Genomic DNA, 11020 nt, shown 5'->3' on the forward strand with positions numbered 1-11020 from the left:
GGATTTTATATGGGACTGGGATAGGAAATAAGCATTTATATAGAACCTGCTACATAACAAGAACTGTGCTAAAGAACTTTACAAATATCTCATTTGTTTCTCACAACAATCCTGTGGTGTAAATGTTTTTATTATCCCCGTGTTAAATTAAGGAAACTGAGGCCAAATAAGTTGACCACAGCTAGGAAACATCTGAGGTTATATCTGATCCCAGGTCTTCCTGACTCCAAGTCCAGCTCTCTATCCATGTTACCTCATTATAATTGATGAGATCTGATCCTAAAGTTAATAAGGTACACTTGGAGTTAGTGACTAGGAAGGGGGCAATATAATCAGAACTCTAGGGAAATCAATTTGACTTGACTGAAACAATCAAATCTCCTGATTCCAACTCCAGTGCTGGTCCTACTCTTAAGAGGCTATGAAAACCACTTGCACAGATCCATAATATTCCCTGCAAAGGTATATAGATACAATCCATTCATATTTCCACATCCTGTGCTCTAATTGTTCTCTAATCCTTCTGTAAATCCACAATGGGAGTTAGGTACCCAACAGGTTGGGGACTTTCTCTGGGTATCTTAACATTAGATGAATTACTGGTACAGAGTAGGGGCTGCCCATCCATATAATGAAAACACCCTGGAATTGAAGTCAAATTAAATCCCTTGGGAGGGAGAGGGGGTTCTAATCCTACCTCTGATGTTTTTCCATTCTGACAATGAAAAACAAATTTAAACACCAAGAGAGATTCTAGTTTACAAATATAAATTGCCTACCACATGCAAGACACTGACTGTGCCATGTATAAAAAGATAAAACCCAAAATATTACCTGGCCTCAAAAAATTTTGTATACTGTACTGGAGAGGTACTACAAATGCACAAATAGTTAAATGCCAAGTAATTGAAAACTTAATTAAAATATAATATCTGATCTGAGACTTAAAGAACTATAAGGATACCAAGGGGAATGGGTGAGAAAGAAAGGCATTCCAGCTATGGAGGAATAGCTAGTCCAAATGCATAAAGCAGTGCTGCGTTGTCTGGAAGATAAATTGTATGAAAGGAAAAAGTAAAGGTGGGAAGAGGAAAAGGGCTGAAAATATTCACTGAAGCCAGACTTAAAATCCAACCTAAGGCATTTTTAAAAATATTTTGGGGGCAAATTAGGGTATTACTGAGACTTTTGATAAGGAAAGTAAGAGAACCAGACTTTTGCCTTAGGAAAACTATTTTGGCAGCTGTATGGAAGACATTTTGGAGATAGGAGCTAGGTAAAACAATTTAGTGGACTATTAAAATCATGGATTCAAACATTAATGCATTGCTGGTGAAGTTGTGAATTAATCCAACCGTTCTGGAGGGCAATTTGGAACTATGCCCAAAGGGCACTAAAAGACTATCTGCCCTTTGATCATGCCATAGCACTGCTGGGTTTGTATCCCAAAGAGATAATAAGGAAAAAGACTTGTACAAGAATATTTATAGCTGCACTCTTTGTGGTGGCAAAAAATTGGAAAATGAGGAGTTGCCCTCCAATTGGGGAATGGCTGAACAAATTGTGGCATGTGTTGGTGATGGAATACTATTGTGCTCAAAGGAATAATAAAGTAGAGGAATTCCATGGGAATTGGAATGACCTCCAGGAATTGATGCAGAGCGAAAGGAACAGAACCAGGAGAACATTGTACACAGAGACTGATACACTGTGGTACAATCGAATGTAATGGGCTTCTCCATTAGTGGCAATGCAGTGATCCTGAACAACTTGGAGGAATCTATGAGAAAAAAACACTATCCACAATCAGAGGAAAAACTGTGGGAGTAGTGTGATTCCTGATTCCTTGCCTCAAGAGGTTTGGGCAATTCCTTCTACTGATGTTGGGTTGTTAAAATCAGCTATACCAGTTTCTTTTGCCACTGGAGGAAGGAAACCACCATCTGTGCCTCAGTACCCTCTATCTAAAAAATTGTGGGAATTGCTCCCATAATTGATTCATTGGTTAAACAAGGAATTGTTGTTCCATGTATATCTGAAGTCAATGCTCCTATATTTCCAGTGGGGGGAAGGGGGGAGGGAAACAAACTTAAATTTAACACTGAAGGTAAGCCAATATATACTGATTTGTCCAGGATTTGAGAGCAATTAATAATTATTTGATTCCTCTACACCCTTTTGTGTCTAACCCCACAAATATTGTGTCCTTTATTCCTTGTGGTGCAACTTGCTTTTCTGTTTTTGATCTATGAGCAGCCTTCCATTCTATTCCTATTAGCCCAGAATCTCAATACCTGTTTGCATTTACCTGGCTTGGTCATCAATACACCTTTACAAGGCTTTCAGGGTTTTGGCAATTTGTCCAACTTTGTTCTCCCAGATTCTATAGCAAGATTTATCTACCATCACTTTGGAAAACTCTACTTTGATTCAATATGTAGATGATTTGCTCCTAGCTTCACCAGACCAGGAAACCTGTAGCTGTCATCTGGTTCAAGAGCTTGCTCAAAAGGAACATAAGATTTCAAAGAACAAGGTGCAGTTGTGTAAATCACAATAGAATATTTGGGTTTTATCTTGTCACCAGGAAAAAGAACTATTTCACCAAAGAGAATTTAGGCTTTGCAGAACCTATCCATTCCTAAGACTAAAAAGCATATTAGGGGCAGCAGGTTGCTGTCGTGCCTGAATACCAGCCTATTGGGAAATTATTAAGCCTCTCACTGAACTGACAAAGAATTTGGTCACTGAGCCTTTGGAGTTGACACCAGAACACTTTGTGGCTCTGAGGGAGCCTACAAAGGCACAATTGACTGCACCAGCCCTCAGGCTTCCTAACTCTTCTAAGCATTTCACTTTGTATGTCCCTGAGAGGAGGGAGGTAGCATCTGGAGTTTTAACTCAAACTTTGGCTTTTTCTCCAAAGACTTGTAGCTTACTACTCAGCTCAGTTAGACTCTGTAGCAGCAGGAGCTCCTTCCTGTCTGCATATAGTGGCTGAAGCTGATATGCTAGTCCATAAATCATTAGACCTAATGTTAGGATGTCCTTTGATGGTCCAGTGCTCCCATGAAGTTGAGGCTCTATTGATAAGACACAGAAAGCAAACATTTTCAGATTAGAGAATTGCTAGATATGAAGTGACTCATATTAGCAAATGAGAATATTACCCTAAAGAGATGCACCTTAAATCCTTCCACATTACTCCCAGACCTTCCTGTATCAGGAGAACCTTTCTATAACTGAATCTGTTCCTGACCTATGAGAAAGACCACTTCAGGATTTGCTGGACATTCCTCTGGAAAATCCCGAGCTTGATGGTTCTTCCTTTGTTGAACAAGGCTGTCATTTTACTTGGACAGCCGTGTTTATGGACTATGAAATCTTATGGGCAGCCTCTTTGCCTTCCAATCTGAGGGCTCAAGCTGCTGAACTTATCACGATAACGAAAGACTTTCTTATTCAAAGGAAAGACTGTTAACATCTACTCAGATTCTCATTATGCTGTGGGAATATGTCATGCCACGGGAATGTTATAGTTACAAAGGGGCTTCCTCACCTCCACCAGAAAACAGGTAGCCTACTCTGACCAGATAAAGAACTTGCTAGAAGTCCAGAGGAAACAAAAGAGCTGATTTAGCTGCTAAGTCAGCAGCGGAGGATCACCATGATGCTGGCTATTCCAGAAGAGAAACCTGATACAAGTAAAGACTGTTCTCCTAAAGGAAATTGGACAGGAATCATCTATGAAGACAAGAAAGTAGACACTTCGATTAAGCAGTATGATGCTAAGCAGGTATCAGGGACCTGGGTAAGTAGTGAGGAAGGCAAGCCATTTCTTAAAAAAAAAATGTTAGCAGCAGGCCTGTGTTTGGTAGTATATGCAAGTGGTCACTATTGTGCATGAGAAATTGTGAATACAATAAGAAGGGGCTGGATAGCATTTGGAATCACATTGGTAGCTTCTCAGAATCACTGTAGGTTGTCCTGAATGTTTGGCTTTTAATCAGCATGCTTTTAGAAAGGTTGCATATGGTGGTCACCCTCTAGCCTATCTCCCATTTAAAGCTTTACAAATTGATTTTATAAATATGCCCAAAGTTGCTCGATGGAAATATTGCTTGGTTATTATTGATCATTTGACTCATTAGGTTTTTCCTGCCTCAAAGGCAGATGCTGCTTTTGTTACCGATTGTCATGCTTCTCCTTATGAAGTGTTCCTTGGTCATCTGCCTCTAAAGACCAAGCCCTTTGTTATTTTATATACTTCTATGCTTTGGAGTGACATAACAATTGCCAAGTATCTTAGAAATATTGCTACACAGGTTAAAGGAATTGCAACAAATGGGAACTATTGTTCAATCAGGCCCTATTGCTTTTGAACTACATCATTTTCAACCTAGTGGTTTTGTCTATATAAAAAGTTTTTGTTTTTTTTTCCCAGTGGAATATACATACAGTTATATGGGAATTAGCTGTTCCTTTAAGACTCACGCCTATTCTACTTCCCAACCAAATGGTATATATAGATCTGTTTGTCACAGTTCATCTTATATCAGGTAGAGGCAGACTTTGCCTCCATAGAATTTTTTGGAGCCTGACTTTTTTCAACATTCTAGTTACTCCTCCAAGACATAGTTCCCTAGTCTTACGAGGAGGGATAATAATAATAATAGATAAGAAATTGGAAATAGACACAAAATTGGAGATGCAAATTTCAGCAACAACAGCAATAACAAACATCTCATTCAAACTGAATTCCACTCTCAATATGCACATGTGGATTTCATTAAAACCTGCTAGAATCCTTTCTGCCCTTCATATTCCAGTGTTTAAGGAATACAATACATCATGCACAGTTCACTACTTTCAAGAAGTATAGACTATTGTAGATAAAGAACCAACCTGCCTTGAGGAGAGCCTATAGCACTTGGGATTTAACTATTATGTTGAGCTTAATACTGTTGTCTTTAGTTTTGAGAAGTGATCATTTGAACTCCCTGATTATTTGTTATCCTGAGTGTGAGCATGGTGTATACTATCCTGGTTTATTTTGCAGGTCCTGAGGAATATTTACTGTTGTATTTGAACTCTAATCTAATATTGTTGGAAATTCTATGGACCTTAGAAATGATTTACAAATACCTTGGGATGGGTACATGGTGACCCCCAAGACACTATGAGAATGGAATAAACTGACCCTGTACATACTGATAAAAATAGCTCCTTATACACCACCTACTTGGCAAATGTTTCAACATCGATTATCTAATAGTTCTATAGTTACAATAATCACATCTCTGTACAGGAGTTGTATATGTAATGGGTTTAGGAAAAGGAAGAATGTACCATGGTGTGCAGCTTGTTATTCGTTCTATAGAAGTATCATAGCTGTCAGGAAAGGGACTGTACTGTCTAGAACTTGTACAGATGATCAAGGACATCTTTTATTTCAATCTCTCTTGAATTGTAATCATTGTCATTTCTTAAAATATGCTGCTGCTGGAATCCAGATTAATTCTGGCACCTTAGAACATCAAACGGGATTTCTACTTTTTGTCAATATGGCAATATTGTTTGATTTGTAATGTTGTCTGTCACTGTCTCATGGCCCTTTGTCTCTCAAAATATATAGATATATCATTTAATGTTTATTGTTACTTTTATGAATATTAACATGTTATCTTCCCACAATGGCATCTCCAGTACCTACTGATGTTCCTGCTCTTGTGACTGATTTTATGAACTACAAATTAAAACAGAAATGTTATGATATCCTATTGGGTCCAGAAAAGAATGTCTTTGCAGGTATACTCTCACTAGATCCTCTACATTCAGCCATGCACTCTGCTGGAGATCAATATGAATTCTTCTATAACAACTTGACTCAAAGAAGTATTTTAATCACACAATAGATGAAATGTTTGAACAAGGGATCACCTATGATTGTATAGTAGAATTTTTCTAATTTGGCATTGCATTTGGTCCCTACTATATTGGTTCTACAACAAGTTCACAGATTCAGCTAGTTAAGAACTGGATGGTGACTTACAATAGAGACTAGGTTGATGGACTGGATGCACCAAAATGGTGGATAGGGCAGATTTATCAACTTGGAAGAAGGAAGACATCTGAAAGAATTAAAAGATCATGTTGACTGTGGGACTGTATACTGTTAATGAAACTTATTAATGTATAATCAATCTCATATGTATTAAGATAAGTGTGCCTGTTGACATTACCATGTTAAATGTTGCATCAAAATGATAGAGCAGAAAACTGGTAGCAGTTTTCTTTGGATCAGAGGAGGGATAATGTAGGGGGGAAAAGACCCCTAACCCCTTAAACTTGATTGGATTTTAGTCATAGCGATAAGTTTATGATAATCAATATTGGGATTCTAAAGCGATTAGTATAAATTCCATTATAATCTTAATACAATCAGTGAAATTCACAATTTTTACAAGGATTTCTAACTTAAGCATAAAAACTGCTTCTAATGGGATATCTAATCCCTCCCTAAGTTTGTACTTCCCTTTATCATAAGATGCTGACTATCTGAATCTCATATCCCAATATGGCACAAATATCATGCACTCTTTCCTGTTTAGAAATAGTCATCTCTTCCCCCAGATCAGATGAGAGAGAGGTAACGGTCAATTGAATTGACTAAGTCATTAGTCTAAAGACTAATATGGGCTTTCCGAAATGAACTAACCAATCAGCTTTGTAATTGGGTAAGTGTTTCTAAAATAAGGTCTATATGATATTATGTCTTGTGATCTTGTACAGAAGTATTCATTTTGTTATAAAAACCAGGTCTCAGCCTCTGTGCATGGTCTCTTGCTGGAGTCCAACAATGTAATACATGCAAGAGAACACTTTTATTGGAGGACTTGGTCCTCTTCCAATAAAATCTAACTTTCTACCTTGACTTGGAGAAATTTAGTTTTTTTACTTTACCTAAATTGTCTACATGGAGTCTGTGGGTTTCTATTTCACACCAGTAGAAACACACACACAAAAAACAACTACTTGATTACATGGGTCGAGGGGGAAAGGATTGGGGATGTAGATGCTAAATGACCATCCTAGTGCAAACATCAACAACATGGAAATAGGTTCTGATCAAGGACACATGTAATACCCAATGAAATTGCGTGTCAGCTGCAGGAAGGGTGAGGGGAAGGGATGGAGGGAAATAATGTAACTCTTGTAACCAAGAAATAATGTTCTAAATTGACTAAATAAATTAATTTTAAAAAATAAAATAATGGATTCAAGAACTATTGAACTAGATTAATTGTCATGTGAGTGGAGAGAAAGGAAGGGATTTGAGAGGATATGGATACAACAAATTAAAAATGAAGGAAGAGTGAAAGGAGAAGTATCAAGAATGGCTCTGAGTTTACAAGTTTGGTATCTGGGAGAGTGATGGTGCCCTGTACATAAACAGAAAAATATGGGAGGAGAAAAGATTATAAGCTTCATTTAGAACCTATTGAGTTGAAAATATCATTGAAACATGTACAGGTGGAGAGTTAGTGATATGGTACTGAGGTTCAGCATACAAACTAAGGCTACACATATAGATTTGAGAGTCTTCCAAATAAATACGATATAGAAATCCTAAGAAACTGATGTGATCCTTAAAAGAGAAAATGTAGGCCATGTAGAGTTCCCAGGACAGAAAACTGAGGAATACCCACCTTATGGGGTCAGGAAAAGAATGATGTTCTAGCAAAAGAAGTCTGAGAAAAAGTATTTAGACAAATAGATGAAGAAACTAAAAATAATATATAGTGGAAACTAAAGGAATGAAGAAATAGAGGGTAGTAACAATTTCACAAGTGGTAAGCAAGTTCAAGGAAGATAAGGACTGAGAAATGACCCTTGGCAGTAGCAGCTAAAAAACCTGTGAGCAGCTTTGGTCAAATGGTGAGGTCAGAAAATTACTATTAAGAGATTATTCAAGAAGAGATATAGAGGGCATAAAAACATTGCAAACGAGTATAAAAGGGCAGAAATAATAAATGCAACCTTCTCAGATCATAATGCAATGAAAATAATAATTAGTAAAGGTACATGGAGAGGTAAATCAAAATCATTGGAAATTAATACGATTCTCCAAAACTGGTTAAAGAACAAATCGTAGAAACAATTAATAACTTCATTGAAGAAAATGATAATGATGAGAAATCCTTTCAAAACCTATGGGATGCAGCCAAAGCAGTACTCAGGGGCAAATTTATATCCTTGAGTTCATATATTAACAAATTAAGAAGGGCAGAGGTCAATGAATTGGGCATGAAAATTAAAAAAACTAGAAAGCGAACAAATTAAAAATCCTCAGATGAAGACTAAATTAGAGATCCTAAAAATCAAAGGAGAAATTAATAAAATTAAAAACCAAAGAACTATTGATTTAATAAATAAGACTAGAATCTGGTACTTTGAAAAAACAAATAAAATAGACAAAGTACTAGTCAGTCTAATTAAAAAAAAAAGGAAAGAAAAAAACCAAATTGATAGTATCCAAGATGAAAAGTGAGACCTCACCTTTAATGAAGAGGAAATTACGGCAATCATTAAAAACTACTATGCCCAGTTATATGGAACCAAATATGGCAATCTAGGTGAAATGGATGAATACTTACAAAAATATAAATTGCCTTGACTAACAGAGGAAGAAATAAATTACCTAAACAACCCCATATCAGAAAAAGAAATTGAACAATCCATCAAAGAACTCCCTAAGAAAAAATCCCCAGGTCCAGATGGATCCACAAATGAATTCTATCAAACATTCAAAGAACAACTAATCCCAATATTATACAAACTATTTGACAGAATAAGCCAAGAAGGAGTTCTACCAAATTCATTTTACAACACAAACATGGTACTAATCCCAAAGCTAGGCAAGTCAAAAACAGAGAAAGAAAACTATAGACCAATCTCCCTAATGAATATAGATGCAAAAATCTTAAATAGGATAATAGCAAAAAGACTCCAGCAAGTCATCACGAGGGTTATTCACTATGACCAGATAGGATTCATACCAGAAATGCAAGGATGGTTCAACATTAGGAAAACTATCTGCATAATTGACCATATTAACAAGCAAACTGACAAAAATCACATGATTATCTCAATAGATGCAGAAAAAGCCTTTGACAAAATACAACACCCATTCCTATTGAAAACACTAGAAAGTATAGGAATAGAAAGGCCTTTCCTAAAAACAATAAACAGTATATATCTGAAACCATCAGCAAACATCATCTGCAATGGGGATAAACTAGAAGCCTTCCCGGTAAGATCAGGAGTGAAACAAGGATGCCCATTATCACCCCTATTATTTAACATTGTACTAGAAACACTAGCAGTAGCAATTAGAGAAGGAAAAAAATTGAAGGTATTAAAATTGGCAATGAGGAGACCAAGAGATCACTCTTTGCAGATGATATGATGGTACACTTAAAGAATCCTAGAAAATCAACCAAAAAGCTAGTCGAAATTATCAACAACTTTAGCAAAATTGCAGGATACACAATTCATCAGCATTTCTATATATCTCCAATCCATCTCAGCAGCAAGAATTAGAAAAAGAAATTCCATTTAAAAATCACCCTAGACAATATAAAATACCTAGGAATCTACCTCCTGAGACAAACACAGGAACTATATGAATACAACTACAAAACACTCTCCACACAATTAAAACTAGACCTAAACAATTGGAAAAACATTAATGGCTCATGGGTAGGATGAGCTAACATAATAAAAATGACAATCCTATCCAAATTAATTTACATATTTAGTGCCATACCCATTGAACTACCAGAAAACTTCTTTATGGAATTAGAAAAAAAACCATAACAAAGTTCATTTGGAAGAACAAAAGATGAAGGATTTCCAGGGAAATCATGAAAAAAAAATGCAAAGGAAGGAGGACTTGCAGTCCCAGTTCTCAAACTATACTAAAAAGCAGTGGTCATCAAAACAATTTGGTACTGGCTAAGAGACAGAAAGGAGGATCAGTGGAATAGACTTGGGGTAAATGACTTCAGCAGGACAGTCTATGATAAACCCAAAGATCCCAGTTTTTAGGACCAAAACCCACTTTTTGATAAAAATTGCTGGGAAAATTGGAAGACAGTATGGGAGAGATTAGGTTTGGATCAACATCTCACACCCTACACCAATATAAACTCAGAATGGGTGAATGACCTGAATATGAAGAAGGAAACTATAAGCAAATTAGGCGAACACAGAATAGTATATTTGTCAGATCTTTGGGAAAGGAAAGACTTTAAAAGCAAGCAAGAGCTAAAAAAAAAATCACAAAATGTAAAATCAATAATTTGATTACATCAAATTAAAAAGTTTTTGAACAAACAAAACAAATGCATCCAAAATTAGAAGGGAAGCAACAAATTGGGAAACAATCTTCATTACAAAAACGTTTGACAAAGGTCTAATTACTCAAATTTATAAAGAGCTAAACGTACAAAAAAATCAAGCCATTCTCCAATTGAAAAATGGGCAAGGGACATGAATAGGCAATTTTCAGTTAAAGAAATCAAAACTATTAATAAGCACATGAAAAAGTGCTCTAAATCTCTTATAATCAAAGAGATGCAAATCAAAACAACTCTGAGGCATCACCTCACACCTAGCAGATTGGCTAACATGACAGCAAAGGAAAGTAATGAATGTTGGAGGGGGTGGGGCAAAGTGGGGACATTAATTCATTGCTGGTGGAATTGTGAATTGATCCAACCATTCTGGAGGGCAATTTGGAACTATGCCCAAAGGGCGATAAAGGACTGTCTGCCCTTTGATCCAGTCATAGCACTGCTGGGTCTGTACCCCAAAGAGATAATAAGGAAAAAGACGTACAAAAATATTCATAGCTGTGCTCTTTGTGGTGGCAAAAAATTGGAAAATGAGGGGCTGCCCTTCAATTGGGGAATGGCTGAATAAATTGTGGCATATGTTGGTGATGGAATACTATTGT

Source organism: Monodelphis domestica, chromosome 1 (assembly GCF_027887165.1).
Source record: "Monodelphis domestica isolate mMonDom1 chromosome 1, mMonDom1.pri, whole genome shotgun sequence".
In the NCBI taxonomy this organism is placed as follows: domain Eukaryota; kingdom Metazoa; phylum Chordata; class Mammalia; order Didelphimorphia; family Didelphidae; genus Monodelphis; species Monodelphis domestica.